At 42.2% G+C, this 15907-nt stretch overlaps 2 long non-coding RNA genes across 9 annotated transcripts; both read right to left on the bottom strand.

Moving 5' to 3' along the window:
- Window positions 1–4832: 4832 nt before the first annotated feature.
- On the bottom strand, window positions 4833–8849 carry LOC127296240 (uncharacterized). Of its 8 annotated transcripts, none has more exons than XR_007848341.2 (4): window positions 6698–8849; window positions 6205–6329; window positions 5932–5984; window positions 4833–5047 (listed from the first exon to the last, which is right to left on the bottom strand). It is a non-coding gene; the product is annotated as an uncharacterized lncRNA (long non-coding RNA). The 8 variants fall into 8 exon arrangements; XR_007848342.2 differs by having other exon boundaries at window positions 6205–7261; window positions 7549–8849; XR_007848345.2 differs by having other exon boundaries at window positions 6205–7261; window positions 7914–8849.
- A 3918-nt stretch (window positions 8850–12767) lies between these two features.
- Window positions 12768–15749, bottom strand: LOC127296238 (uncharacterized). Its single transcript, XR_007848338.2, has 2 exons — window positions 15027–15749; window positions 12768–14291 (listed from the first exon to the last, which is right to left on the bottom strand). It is a non-coding gene; the product is annotated as an uncharacterized lncRNA (long non-coding RNA).
- Window positions 15750–15907: the final 158 nt, after the last annotated feature.

The following is a 15907-nucleotide window of genomic DNA, read 5'->3' as shown; positions in this document are numbered from 1 at the left end:
AAAAACTTGGCCAGAGCCCCTACTAATAACGGAGAGCATGCAAGATCGTAAACAACACATAGGTAATAGATTGATAATCAACATAGCATAGTATTCTCTATCCATCGGATCCCAACAAACACAACATATAGCATTACAGATAGATGATCTTGATCATGTTAGGCAGCTCACAAGACCCGACAATGAAGCACAATTAGGAGAAGACGACCATCTAGCTACTGCTATGGACCCATAGTCCAGGGGTGAACTACTCACACATCACTCCGGAGGCGACCATGGCGGTGAAGAGTCCTCCGGGAGATGATTCCCCTCTCCGGCAGGGTGCTGGAGGCGATCTCCCGAATCCCCCGAGATGGGATTGGCGGCGGCGGCGTCTCTGGAAGGTTTTCCGTATCGTGGCTCTCGGTACTGGGGGTTTCGCGATGAAGGCTTTAAGTAGGCGGAGGAGATAGGTCAGGGGGCCACACAAGGGCCCCACACAACAGGCCGGTGCGGCCAAGGGCCAGGCCGCGCCGCCCTGCTGTCTGGCCACCTCGTGGCCCCACTTCGTATCCTCTTCGGTCTTCTGGAAGCTTCGTGTGAAAATAGGTCCCTGGGCGTTGATTTCGTCCAATTCCGAGAATATTTCCTTACTAGGATTTCTGAAACCAAAAACAGCAGAAAACAGCAACTGGCTCTTCGGCATCTCGTTAATAGGTTAGTGCCGGAAAATGCATAAATATGACATAAAGTATGCATAAAACATGTAGATATCATCAATAATGTGGCATGGAACATAAGAAATTATCGATACGTCGGAGACGTATCAGGGGCCCCCGTGACGCCTCCTGACCTGCCCTTCCGCCTACATATTGTCTTCGTCGCGAAACCCCCAGTACCGAGAGCCACGATACGGAAAACCTTCCAGAGACGCCGCCGCCAATCCCATCTCGGGGGATTCAGGAGATCGCCTCCGGCACCCTGCCGGAGAGGGGAATCATCTCCCGGAGGACTCTTCACCGCCATGGTCGCCTCCGGAGTGATGAGTGAGTAGTTCACCCCTGGACTATGGGTCCATAGAAGTAGCTAGATGGTTGTCTTCTCCTTATGTGCTTCATTGTCGGGTCTTGTGAGCTGCCTAACATGATCAAGGTCATCTATCTGTAATGCTATATGTTATTTTTGTTGGGATCCGATGGATAGAGAATACTATGTTATGTTGATTATCAATTTATACCTATGTGTTGTTTATGATCTTGCATGCTCTCCGTTGTTAGTAGAGGCTCTGGCCAAGTTTTTGCTAGTAACTCCAAGAGGGAGTATTTATGCTCGATAGTGGGTTCATGCCTCCATTAAATCTGGGACAAGGATGAGAAAGTTCTAAGGTTGTGGATGTGTTGTTGCCACTAGGGATAAAACATTGATGCTATGTCCGAGGATGTAGTTATTGATTACATTACGCACAATACTTAATGCAATTGTCTGTTGTTTGCAACTTAATACTGGAAGGGGTTCGGATGATAACCTGAAGGTGGACTTTTTAGGCATAGATGCATGCTGGATAGCGGTCTATGTACTTTGTCGTAATGCCCAATTAAATCTCACTATACTCATCATATCATGTATGTGCATGGTCATGCCCTCTCTATTTGTCAATTGCCCAACTGTAATTTGTTCACCCAACATGCTATTTATCTTATGGGAGAGACACCACTAGTGAACTGTGGACCCCGGTCTATTCTTTTACATCGAATACAATCTACTGCAATACTTGTTCTACTGTTTTCTGCAAACAATCATCATCCACACTATACATCTAATCCTTTGTTACAGCAAGCCGGTGAGATTGACAACCTCATTGTTTCGTTGGGGCAAAGTACTTTGGTTGTGTTGTGCAGGTTCCACGTTGGCGCCGGAATCCCTGGTGTTGCGCCGCACTACATCTCGCCGCCATCAACCTTCAACGTGCTTCTTGGCTCCTACTGGTTCGATAAACCTTAGTTTCTTACTGAGGAAAAACTTGCCGCTGTACGCATCACACCTTCCTCTTGGGGTTCCCAACGGTCGCGTGTTGTACGCGTATCACCAAGACATCCTCGGTTTGCAATGTGCTCCGCAGAGCTGGCAACGATCTCGCTACTTGGAGATGGAGATACATGATTCATGACCGTGGTCGGCTGGATACCCTTCGTAGTTTCCTCCTGTCCGCTACTATGTAATTTTTTTGTATTTCACTTTCTGTACGGATGGTATGACTGCCAAGTCTTCTCGAGCAATAATAACAAGCGGTGGGGGCCCCCCCCCCCCCCCCCCGCGTAATTCTCGAAAAAAGGTCTAACCGCCTCTTGATCTGCAGAGGCGACACCAGGTGCGAGCAGAGCTGATGTAGGCATGTTCTTCCTCCTGCAATCTGAAATACTGCAAATTATTGCAAATCAGCTGCCTTTTTCCTCTCCTTCCCATGTAGTAGAACTTATCTGCCTCTGCTCACAAAGAGTAATTCCATGTTTTACCCTCTAGTTTGACTTTTTTGACACTAATTACCCTATTTAGCAAATTTTCATCCTAATTACCCCATTTACCATAAGTTTTGCCAAATTTTACCCCTTCTAAAATTTAGTGACAATTTTAACTGGTAGGTCTTAGCTGTCAGGTACACATGTGGGCCATGTAGGAAGATTTTCTTCTTCGTTTACCCCTTATGGTTCTTTTCTGGGTCTGGAGGGACTAATATACAATATTCTTATCTTGATATGTAGGCAAACTGGTGCTTAGCTGCTGCCTGCAGTAATGTGGTAGTTACTTTGGCCAAATACATGTTGCCGGCGTTGAGAACAACTCTGATCCCACGACACGAGATTGATGGCATTCACAATGGTTGTTGTCTTTGGCTTTAAGAATTTCCTCGACGACTCCCAGTTGTCGTCGACTACTACGTCGTTGAGTCCTTTTAAAACGAACAAGGCGGGAGTAAAAAGGACCCCCCCCCCCCCCCCAAAGATCCAAAATAAAAAATAACCGCAAGGAAAAAACGTAGGAACAAGAACCGCCAACACGGCTGCCATGTATATCAGAGGCAACAAGGACACACCGCTGAAAATGCTCACAAAATTTTAGAAGGGGTAAAAATTGGAACAACTTTTGCTAAATGGGGTAATTAGAATAAAAATTTGCTAAATGGGGCAATTTATGTCAAAAATGCGAAACTAGGGGGTAAAAAGTGGAATTTAAATTCTGAATCTTGTAGCATTTTCCTTTACAGATTGATCCAGAGTTGTGCCCCTTCCTATTTTCGTTGCGTCTGGATAATGTATGCTATCCCATAATTTGTTCCTCGTCTTGTTTTATTTTTTTGCTTTTTCCTCTGAATCTGTGTTAACTACTACCAGGTAGTGTATTTTTATATGAATGGATGCATTGAACTCCAGCAGTCTCTAATTTTCATTGCTTTTGCTCTGGTATGCTTGTTCTTCTTTTGTTGTTTCACGTTATGTGAAAATGGCTGGGCTGATCGTTTTCTTCAGCACCAACAACATGGATGGTCTAGCCATCAGGATGTTCTTGTGTAGGCCTTCTTTGCTGATAGGACAGGAGAGCTTGTGTGGCAGACGCGCTGTGTAATTTTTTTATTTCATTAGTACATGTCTTTTTACAGTGTGGCACAAATTAATTTTTCAGCTTCCTCTTTGCAATTCAGGCCACTGGTGGAGCTACGGTTCATGTGTTGTTTGACAGCCGAGTCCCTGTGTTGGCTAGCTTGCAACTTGAGATGAGGTGTATGATTCTACATCAGCTATGACCATATTAAAGAATAATTTACACCAACGCAACTTTCGTTATGCTTAATTAGGCCTTATATATGCGTAATAATCCCATGAATGAAACAGGGCGAGGAACTCCCTTTGAAATTTCACAGCTAATTCTCACCAGGCACCAAATAAGGGAATGGGATTAAATAGCTATTTCCCCTGACTAATCCCCCAGCTAACTCCCACGACTAAACTACCATTCCCCTGTTGGAATTAAGCACGTCGATGCCAATACGGCATCGTGCGGCATTGTCGTATACGAGTGGTATACGTCCGTGTATACGAGTAGGTCTTGTGTTGTCCAGTTTAAGTAGGATTAGGAGTCCTAATTCTACTAGGTTAGCTACACAAAGACTACTATATATACACCTGTAACCCCCTGTAATCTGTACCAAGAAAAGAAAGCAAGAGGTGTTACGAGAGGCTCGACACGGGCCTCTAGCAATCCAAAATCGTGTCTTGTGTGCGTGTTTCGACGAGACAGCATTCGTCAAGTTCAGACGTGAGCTACTAGCTAGGAAAGCACTCTAGCCAAGCTAGCTAGGTACGTGAGTGTGCAGTGATCAGTACGTGAGCTGTTAGCTGCTAGTAAAGTAATCTAGTACCTTTGCTCTACGTTGTGCGTCTCGCTGGTATCGTCGTTCGTCGTCGCTCACGCCGGAAAGTACACGGTGTGTCGGGCCAGTTCTAACATCCCCTTCCCCACTGTTGCCAAACACGCTGTGTAGATGGATATGGGTGCGGGTTGCTTTGCTGGAGCCACATGTGGTCCGTGGGTTCAAGATAACGTACCAATGCTTCTTCGTCTCCACGTGAACCGGATGCGAAAACAGTTGCTAATGGAAAGGTTGGAACCGGTTAATTAAAGCATGCAATTCCATGTAAACGAAGAAATTAAATTCTATGTCAGTTTTTTTTGTTAAACTGTCAAGAGCATGTAATTTTACATGATACTAGACCATAAAGACGCGCGTTGCCGCGCCCGTCCATGGTGATGGAAAATAAGAGAAGTATATTTTGTAAAATCAGGAAGATAAAAATATATGAAACAAATTAAACGTGCTATATTGGTGATAGGACATGTCTTTTCAAGGTACTGAACATTGAAAATAAATAACTGATCAGACCAATATTACGGAGTAAGTTCATGACTTTAAAAGAAAAACGTGAATCTAGGTTCATTTCTCAGCAACAGCCCAGTCTAACTACTGAACGATGCATCTTGCCGAGATACGTACTGGATGGTGCATCTTGTATTTCTGCACGATAAACACAAATAATAATATAAGCCTTGATTAAAATGGGGTTTTCAATACAATATGCTGCTAATTGAACTTATTAGGTGCTTAGGTCTCCACAGAACATTTTTTTCCAAATAATGTTTCTCATAATATACTAATTCTGTGCAATTTACGAAGAGTGCAAATAAGACATGATGTTGTTGTTGCATAGCATCTTGCATTGCCAAACAATACTTTCAACAGTGCATCAAAGATAACATAATACACCATATTTGTACATATATATATAAGCATGAGTGGTCTTATTACACATGTATCGTGACACAGGTCATTCACTTAAACCATATTTTCCATGCATAAAAAATGTCAAATAAGCGCATACAAATGAACTGAAGAAAATAGAAAGATTAGGCATGAGATGTAACCATAGGCCTTGATTTCAAATGAAAAGACATTGTTAGTCTAGCTGAGCAATATTACAACAGTATTATTAGTAAGTCCAGAGGTATGTACATATCTCCTAAAGCCTGACCAGAAAAGTATTTACAAAGAAATCATGAACTGGACAACTGCTTGTTTTAAATTTTATTAATGTACCAACATTTCGTCATCATTTAATGGATTCTCCATCCGAACATATAGTTACACCAACAGAAATGGAACTTAGCACACATGATAATAGAAGGAAAAAAAGTATGTATCTTTACAAACGCCGAATATGCCATAGCATTATGATCAGATGCAAGACAGCAAAAAGCACTAAACGAGCTTCCAAATTCATTAGGCAGTTACTGATCAGTTATTTGTAACATTCATGGAGCAGTAGTTTGCACCTCAAATGGATTCCTAAAATGGTCACAACTGTGAAATTGAGTACTACTTTCTGACAGCCTAGCACTCACTGATCAGTTGTTCGGAGGATACACACAGCAGTAGTTTGCACCTCGGAGGGATCCTATAATGGTCACAATTGTATCATTGAGTGTTCCAGCAAAATTAATAATATGAACTAAAATATAGGTAAACGAATTGAATATCAAGAATCACATTTGAGGTTTTAAGAGTCGGAACATAAGAGTTTTTTTTTTGAGAAAAGTCAGAACATAAGAGTTGATTTCAACATAACAGAGACGTAGCTTCCTCTTCTTTTTTATTTGCTTGTTTTAGGAGCTTACTGTTATATGCCATATGTACTCCTTGATCTTCCCACAATTAGCAAGTTTGCGTCAGTAGATGCAACTTCATGTGTTGGTGTTCTTGCAATGCCTGAGCTGCAAGTAAATTTAGTCTCCAGATTGACCTGGAAAGAAGGAACCAGGAAAAGATAAATTAATGATAAATATTAGTATTAGATCATGCCACCATTATAGCCTTTGGTTTCACCTTTTCAAATGTGAGTATATCGTAATTCAAGGTATACAATAAGCACATGAAGGAACATACTAATCATGGATTTTCAGTCCAACGTCACCTTACAGGCTAAAAACAATGTTATTTCTAGGTAGCACAGTATATGTAATTTTCTTCCTTAGAAGTTGGATATTATTTCAAGAAAAGGATGCTCCATAACTAACCACTTCAGATACACATAGCATTACTGTACCTATGAAACCATATTATGGTAAATAAATATCATAGTAATAACTAATTCTTGGGCTTTGTGTATACCTGAAAGATATTATTTGCCTTCTCTGGATGCTTTACCAGGCCAGTCTGACAGTAAATCCGAGGTAAAGTTTTATTGTGTGCGAGACCAACAAAACAAATTGAGGAATTTTCTGATTGAGTTATTGAATCATCCATGTTTCCAGGTAACTCCGTTCACTGGCATTGATGTTCCTATACCAGGTTAACAAAGCAACGCTAAAAACTATGTGTTGCCAGATCTTCTGTATATTTCAAAACTAAGTCTTGCCAGAAATATTCATGTACACTTCTCGCTAAATAAGGTGGGCACTAAGTATGGATTTCACATGACCACTGAAAACTGGTGGCCATTATCTACAGATTTTCGTAACCACTGAAAATACTCTGCAGAATATTCGCTAACACTGGAGGTCTAAAGCCCATAAATTCAGGGGAAAATAAGAATGATACAAAGTTCTAGAATACCAACAAAACAAATCTCACAAGAGGAATTTTGAACTACTGAATAATCCATGACATCAATCGTAGACATGTCAGTCTAAATGATATCTTCCAGATAAGACCGTTTGTTGACATTGATGGATCCTGCACCGGCTTAACAAAACAACGTAAATAATTTTTGTGTTACCAAATCTTCTGTATATTTGAACAAGCTAAATCTCACAAGAAACACAACCACTAAACCAGTATGGCATTATATACAGATTTTCCATAACCATTGACATAAAGTGCTCCCAAGTATATTCGCTGGCACTGAACCCATAGAAGACATGTGGAATACGAGTAATCCAAAGTACAGAATAAATATTTCAGAACTTTTAAGAATTGACACCAAGAGCACTTAGTCATAGACAATTAGGTGAAAGACTAACCATTGTCACCATGCAACAGAATTGTGAAAGAGCATCCTAATTTAGTGCTAACATGCAAGCACGAGTTTCGACAAAAATGGATGCTACCTCAGCAGTGAACTGCATAGGAATTTGGAAAATAAGAAAATCTGAATAAGCAAGATACTTTCTTAACAAGTTAACTTCTAAATTAAGCTGCTCTAGTTTTCTGCAGCTTCTTTTCTGCCGACTACAATGTTGTATGCAGGGTGCAGCAAGATGCATAAAGTTGTTGTAACTAAAAAACTAAGTAGGTCCATGCAGTATAAAGGTGATAATTCAAATGGAGGAAAATATAACAAAGAATATATAAACAGTGGTACAATCCAATGTTTCAGTAAGCTTACCTGTCCAGTAGCCATGTTGGAAAATGAATGTGATATAGCTGTTTTCAGAAATCCGTGAATAAAAGTCTGGAACAAATGAAGACGACAATCCTTGGATCAAAGAAAGACAATAATCCCTGGAACAAGTAACAATATGCCATTTTGCAACCTAATTCTGGCCGGAATGTAGTTACAGCACAAAACTAAAATTGCACGCAAGCAGAAAGAAAAAACCTAAGCAGATATCATCTCCAGTCAACAAATGAGGGGTGGAATGTGAGATGGAAGGACTGAGGAAAGATAGAGTGCTGCCTCCACCTATTTATATCAACGAGAGGGGAGAAGTGATTGTAACGCTCCAATTAATCGTCATAATAACGGGCGGAATATAATTGCAGGGATGATGAAGGGGTCGAAATTACCACCATCAATCCATCATTATGCGGCGCTGTTAGATACACTAATCTGGGCTAGAAGCAGAATCGTTCTTCCGATGATGGGCCTGATCTTCGAACGGATGTATGTACGAATCATAGGCCCATGTCGAGGGAGTCCACTGCGAGGCATGCATGGAGTACAAACTTCGCCGTCGCCGGTGCCGGAGAAGAACGAAGACAACAGTCAGGCTCTCTGAATCCGGCTGAAAATATAACCAAAAAACGCCAGTCGTAACCTACCGTCCGTGTGACGGCGGGATTGGTAGCTGGGACTCCCGCGGAGGCGGAGTTAGACTGGCGGCGCAGGCGGAGGTCTGGCGGCGATCCAAAAAGGGCAACAATGGTGAAGCTCCTAACCTACCTTCGGTGTGACGACGGGATTGCTAGCTGGAACTCACGCGGTTGAGATACGGCGGTAGAGGCGGAGTTAGACATGCGGCACAAGCGGAGGTCTAGCGGCGGAGCCGGAGGCGGAGATATCGTGAAGGAGAATGAAGACCATTTTTTTTTGTCCTGGCTGTGTCTGGTACTCTGGTACGGGAACAAAAGAGGCAGAAACGGCTCATGCATGTGTCCGATAGAGGAAGAGAGGAGGCCCAAGAAATAGGGATGTTTTAAAGATTAGCGGCCCAAATAATCTGGTGACGCGTAGGTCCATTAGGGGAGTAGCAGCCCTCTAAGGAAGAAGGCTTGTTTAACGAAATAAAATCGCTAAATGCTGCCTAAGGTGCATTCGGGAACGGAAGCATCTTTAGCACCGTACGATTTCCGGATGGGACGGCCTATGAGTCCAAATGGCTGTTGAGGCTCCTAGGTAGGCAAGTTATACTGTTAACTAATCAGATATGTAAAGTTTTTCGGCTCAAATCATATTCAATCGATTCTTTGCAAAATTAACAAGCTCATAAAACCACAAAAGAGATTAATTCACCCGCCTATGCATCGAAGATGGACACAACCATCCAAGTACAAGCTGAAAAAATCGGGTACAAACCATGTAAGGTGTGCGTAGTTTTGAAAGGATAGAAACTCGGAAAAGCATATATAACACTCAAGATGCCTTGGTACGAAAATTAGGCCTGCATCCATGCATCGCGGGTAAACAAAGGCCTGATGAATCCACCCAAATGTGTACACAGTTGCACAGTAGCATCACCAGGATGGTATCTATTTCAGTATAGAACAAGCAGATGTGATTTGTATTCCAATCATCAAACGCGGCATTATTTTACACAGCCATTGTGTGCAACAAAGAACGACTGCTCCAACTAGAACTAAAGACATCAACTTATGATGGAGACCGCTCAACCAATTATCAATCATACGAGTAAAACCTCGAAGAGGTATAGTTTACATATAGGACGCGGCTAATTTCCGGTCGATAATTCCTGGTCAACATGGTTTCACGGTGTATGGCGTGTAACTGGGGTAAAGAATATGCAACTGCATATGCATGTGCAATTACACATCCATGTGTAATTCTCATATGCATGAATCACGATGCAATCTAACGGTTATCGAGTTGATCTGGAACTAGCAAAAGGCTTACATATATCTAGATTTCTGGTGGACTTATGTTGCAATGATAGATTGGTAGTGGGTCTACCGGCGTAGACTAAGGACCAAAGCTTAGCACTAGGAAACAAAACACATATATATACTCACACATTATCACCTTATTTAAGGAATCCTTGACAGCCCAAGCATGAGGCACGCACAAAAGCATTGTGTATATCATACCTAGATGATTGTCATAGACTCTTAAAAACGGGCCTATAGAGAAAGAGAGAGACACACTATTTATATATAGACTAGTACAATGCCCGCACGTTGCTGCGGAAGCACGAAGACTGTGAGTTTTTACCGTGACACATTAATTAAGTCAATAGAACAATATTCATATATTTTAATCTGCGCGTCGATCAAATGTAAATTATAGAACATGAATTTTAAACATGTAATGGTGCAAATCAGCTGACAATTTAAATCATTTTATAGCGAAAATTGCAACGATGTCAATGAAAATAAAGCATTAACAGTCACGACATTACATTAAGGCTATTGGAAGTATTTTACACCTCATGATCATATCAAAGTGTCTACGTACTCTAAAAGTAATAGGCTACTGTTAAGTACCCATAATCTGCAACAAATTCATAAAGGAGGTTCGTATCTCTTCGATGTGGAGGCTGAAGGTCTCATCCTCCATTAAAAAAAACTTTTGACATGCAACAAATTCAAAATTTTGCAAGTACAACTTGTGAAAAACATGTTCGTGCATTGCAACAGGAGAAAATAAATTTGCGTCATAAAAACGCACAAAGTTGTAACTGAAATAATATGTGACTATGGGAATAGTTAATTATGGGCGTGCATACAACCATACAATTGTGAAGAAGAAGAATAATTTGTGACCATGGAATAATTTGTGAACCATAATATAGAACTGTGCAATCCGTGGTCTAGTGTCTCCCAAGGTCTCTCTTTCTATCTCTTTTATTTTTCTCAAAAAACAAAAAAACAAAAGAAATAAATGCAGCCATACCTGTTGTGCCCGCAGCCAAGCGGCCCAGCCGAACAGGCCGGTAGCTCCGACGCCCCCCGACCTTATCCCCTAGTTCTGGCCTCGTTCACCAATCACACACGCCCGCCGCCGCTAGCAACTCCAGCTCCGCCGTCCATCAAAGTACCAGGCCGCCACAGCCGTGTACAGCCCCTGCGCCGCCATGCTCCATTCGTCTTTCATTCATCGATTTGGAAGATGCTCTCTTCTCCGGCGGCGGCAGCGAAACGCGGCCCAGCCTGTGGAGGCTTACACATCTCCTCGTCGGTCGAATTCCTTCCCGTCTGCAAGCAGCGTAGTTCATATCCCATATCCATCCATTCATGGACCAACTCGTGTCATGCCTTTCATTATATTTGCTCATGGCAGGTTAATTAGCCATACGTGCTGCTTGTTAATTTGGACACCTTGCTGGTAATCCTGCCAATTGGCGAGGTATATGAATCGGTAAAAGTCCCTATAAGGAACCAAGGTGGGACTAATTTTGACCGACGTTACCAGTCCACTTTGATTCCTCACGATCGCAATTTATTTTTTCGCCTATTTCGCACAGGTCCAGCAGTGCAGCAATTTGCTGGGAAGCAGGTCCAACAGAGAAGTTGGCCCAGTACGATGAAGGACGAGGGAACTCCCAGCGAAGTAAAAAAGGGATAGCGTTCTGGTTTTTCCACGTACGCTGGTAGCTTAACATAAGCAGTGGCATTTTCTGTAATTCGACTGAAAAATAGGGATAATTTTAAAACGGATGAAAAAAGAGGGGAGAAACATTACTTCCTTTATTAGTAGGTAAAGATACATTTCCGTGACATTCTTTTCGTTTGGAGGAAGTAGTTGATACCGCGCATTATTAGAAGATCAAAATAATTTCCACCCATATAGACGAATAGACAGGCACAACAATATTGTAATACCGTCCACCGGGCGTGGCGCGCTGGTGGCGGCTACAGCGAGCGACGCCGGCCGCACCAACCCCGGCCAGACATAGTAAGTCAGTTCCACCCCCTGATTTGCGCGTATCCCACCAAACGATTCATGTGGATCGTACGTTCTCCACGGACGAGATCGAGAAGCTGCAGCCAGTCACCGATCTACATGCGTGTCGTGCATGCGCATCGTGAATTCGTGATCATGCATGCATGTTCCTCCCTCTCTAGCTCTTACATGCATACTAGGAAGCTATGGCGCGGCGGCACGCCGCGCCCGTGAAACGATTCTGATGCATAGAAGGAAATGTGTTGTGCAATTGTTAGGTATTGGGATAGGATATAAATGTAGACCTATTTATATGGAATGAAGCGCCACAAAGAATCGCAGACGGGCGGACGCTGGCCTAACTGTATCAAGTGTGGACATTTTGATGCACCAAGGCAGACTCACTTTCCAATTGTAGAATTCATGATAGAGTTATTATACTAAATTTCATAAAACGAAGAAAACTGTCTATAGAAATTGTGTGTTGCAAGACTGAAATTCTAGCACAAAGAGTACAGTGTTGTAATTCCGTCCTAATCACTTCACGCTATGATTCAATCGTCCAAGTAAATGTAGTGTTTTGTAAGTTTATACAGTGCTGCTTCAAAACATGAGGTATGCTTATGCTTCTCTAGGGACACGACACAAAAAGAAAGCTTTGACCTGAATAATTGATTATGCTCTTAAAATGCTCAGTGGTCTCATTCTTTGGTATATGTATCTGCCAAATGGTCTGAAAGTAGATATATTTGTGGCCTCAGGTTCTTCAAGGTCACATATGTGCAATAAAAGTAGAAACCAATAATTAAAGAGAAATTATTCAGAGATTTTTTTCCCAAAAGGCTATACAGGCACAAAACATGTTCTTCCAACATTCAAAGCATAATCAAGCCAACCTACAGGTTCAATTCAACATGTACCAGCCCTGTTATTAGAAGGAGGGTATGTCCGATACTTACAAAAACCATTCATGCAGAACATTGGCATTAAGATAGAATTGGAAAGATTGCATTCATGCAACACCGTTGTTTCTAGGTCAAACTGGGCTATAATAGCACTTCTGTAAATTCGACAAAGGCATTACTTCGGTATACCACCAGCCAGGAGCATAATTTGTATAGCACATGCAAGGAACAAATCTCAAAGATGACCACTGATAAGAAAACAATGGAACTTTCTCGCCAACGCCATTCACATCAACCTACAGCTCATCGGCCAGGTTGATCCACACCTTCAGCCTCCCTTGGAGGCTGTGTCCACGAAGACCTTCAAGGTCCCAGACATCTTCCATCTATGAATGTCAACGTCTAGTTCCTCAGAGAGGGGAGCTGTGCACCAGGAACCAATTCATTCAAACTGTTCAAACAAAGTACTCAGGTAAATATAATGCAAGAAAAATCGAAGTACTTCAGAAAATTACTCTTACTTCGGTGCACAAATCAGATTCAACTATCTTGAACTGTGTTCTTGCAAATCAACAAAGGTAATAACTGGAAAAAAGATTGTTCCTTAAAATTTTGTATATGTTCATCATGAATGTTTGGCTAAGATTCCTTTTGGTATATAGCAGACCTTGTTATAACAGAAAATGCAATGACCACCGTTGAGAAATTCGAGATACAGAATGGAACAACAAACTTTCCCAAATAGAAATTTTTTCTGAAGGGACAAATCAAAATGTTCACCGGTGTAGGCATTCAGAACAAATCAAACGGAAGCTTTCTTTCCCTATACTGAAGCTGGTCTGGATATAATCCAGGGAAGGAAAGTAAGATCAGCACAATTGTTATTGTTTTTGCAGCAGAAAAGTAAACCATACTTAAGAACTTTAGCAATAGTTTTATCCATTGGAGAAATTTCATGCGCTCCCTTGAGTTAACAACAGCATCCTGAATGGATTTTCGAGTAAAGTTATAGTCAGGAAAAGGAGAAAAATATCTTAACTAAATCAAGAGGTGGTCCATCACCTTGTTGACACATATGCAATCACTAGCTTGAGTTCGCTCTCAGCACCATGTCAAAAACCCAGGCAGAGATATAACATATACCCTTGAACACTGAATACAAAGAAATCATGTCCTGATAGCATAGTATAGCATTTCACAATATCTATGCTTGACAAATAATGACAAAGCTTGCAAGAATCTACAGATCATTATTTGTACCATGATGATGTACACATGAGGCATTCTATATATGCATACTGGTTTTTAATCAGAGCAACTCTATTTGAGAATATGATTACATAGTACACAGTGTAACAAACATAAAAAAAGAGGAGCATCAGCACAAACATACCATCAGGTGTGCGGCATAATCTAGAACCAACAGAGGCAACCATAATAACAGGTTGACAATGAATATAAGAGTGCGGAGAAAAAACAGAGGTAGAAGAACCCATATCAGACAAAGGATGTACATGACAACCTGCATATGACAGAGAAAGAAGAAAGTATCCTGGCAAGCAAGCACATGCACCAACCCTAAATTTACAGAAGTAATACCTCTTGGGTGAGTAGTTTCAGTAAGAAGTACCTGAATTCACTCTTTGCGAACACTAAAAAGTGAATAAAACATCATTTTCCGCTCCTTTACCTTCTACCCGCAGCGCATCATAAGATAATACATACACAAACTAACTTTGATGATTATGGCCTTAGTATCTAGTGAACAGCCTCTGCTGTTCATCTTATAGATGGATGTATAAATTCAGAAACGATGTTGTATATCGTGATTCTCGATGTCAATATGTAGCTTTTAATTATACAACTGTGGGCTAAAAGAGGATGCCTTAGCAGAAACATGGTAAAATCTAGTGCACCTCCAGTTTTAGGCAACTAATTTTCATAGAGCTAGAATAAAAACGATAACTTCTAGCCTACAAATATGATTTCAAATTGAACCCACATGAGCAAGGTCCTAAAAAAAAATGAAATCAACGAAATAGAAAAAAAAGTGCAGACATCATCAAGCGAGCAATGATATTGACAGTTATAATGTGTACTTAGCTAGGGGCAGCTACCGATTAAACCTTGTATTGCTCATAATAATTTTACAATGGTACTCATAGGGTATTCGATTGCAATTAGGAAGTAGACAAATACACCGCAACTTTTCTGGACTACAAACACATCAAGAAAGAGTAGACGTACGTATGTATACCTTTGGGTGAAAGCATCTCTGATCTTAAAGAAAAGAAGAGCAATCACTTGATTCTCAATTTCTCATGGTATTCAGTGGCTTACAGCCGCTTACAGTCGAGGGGGACCAGACTCTGCACCCATCTTGTTGTCTGTGTCAATAGATCCGCCCCAATCCCCGACAGTATCCGCCCACCTCCCTTCCGCCGGTGGACGCCGCGGCCTCCGCCCCGCCGATTGCCGCCTCCATCCACGTAGGTGGGCGAGGCGGTCTCCATACCCTCCGCCCCTTCTCCCTGCCGGACGGCTCAGCCACCATCGAATCTTCCAGACATGAGGAGAGGATGGGAGGATTGGGAGCCTCGCCCACGCCTCCCAGCTTCCTTGCCCCGCTCCTCTCCAGCCTCCCCTCCGCGTTTCGTCCGCGTCAAGGACCATGAGCTCCTCCGGCTGGAGCGCGGAGATGAACCTCCTCGTGGAGGCGCGCACATTGGGCACCAGTGAGGAGGGCGCCAGATGACGGGTGGAGGTAGACGCAGATGGGCGCGTGGGACTGTTGCAGGGGAGGTCAGGGAGGAGGATGAAGACGATGGGGAGGGCCGGAGGGGAGAGGATCTTTATTTTTTTGGTTGTTTCTCAAGCGAAAGATGTGGAGCTTCTCGATATTTCCGCGCCGCTTTGACCGCTCACCCAGCAACAGCACAATGACCGAAAGAGCTCGTGGGCAAAAGGCTATAACCCCGGTAACCGGTAATCTTTTCCATCTAGAAAAAAAGAAACAAAGGAAATCTAATCGACTGAATCAAATAGAAGGGAAAAAAGGATCCACGTGTTGCACCATGAATGGGGTAAGGAAAGGATAAATAGCCCATAAACAGTGCCCCAATCAATGTGAGATATGGT

Source organism: Lolium perenne, chromosome 4 (genome assembly GCF_019359855.2).
Source record: "Lolium perenne isolate Kyuss_39 chromosome 4, Kyuss_2.0, whole genome shotgun sequence".
Lineage (NCBI taxonomy): Eukaryota > Viridiplantae > Streptophyta > Magnoliopsida > Poales > Poaceae > Lolium > Lolium perenne.
The sequence above is the reverse complement of the archived record's forward strand: the minus strand, read 5'-3'. Positions and strand labels throughout refer to the sequence as shown.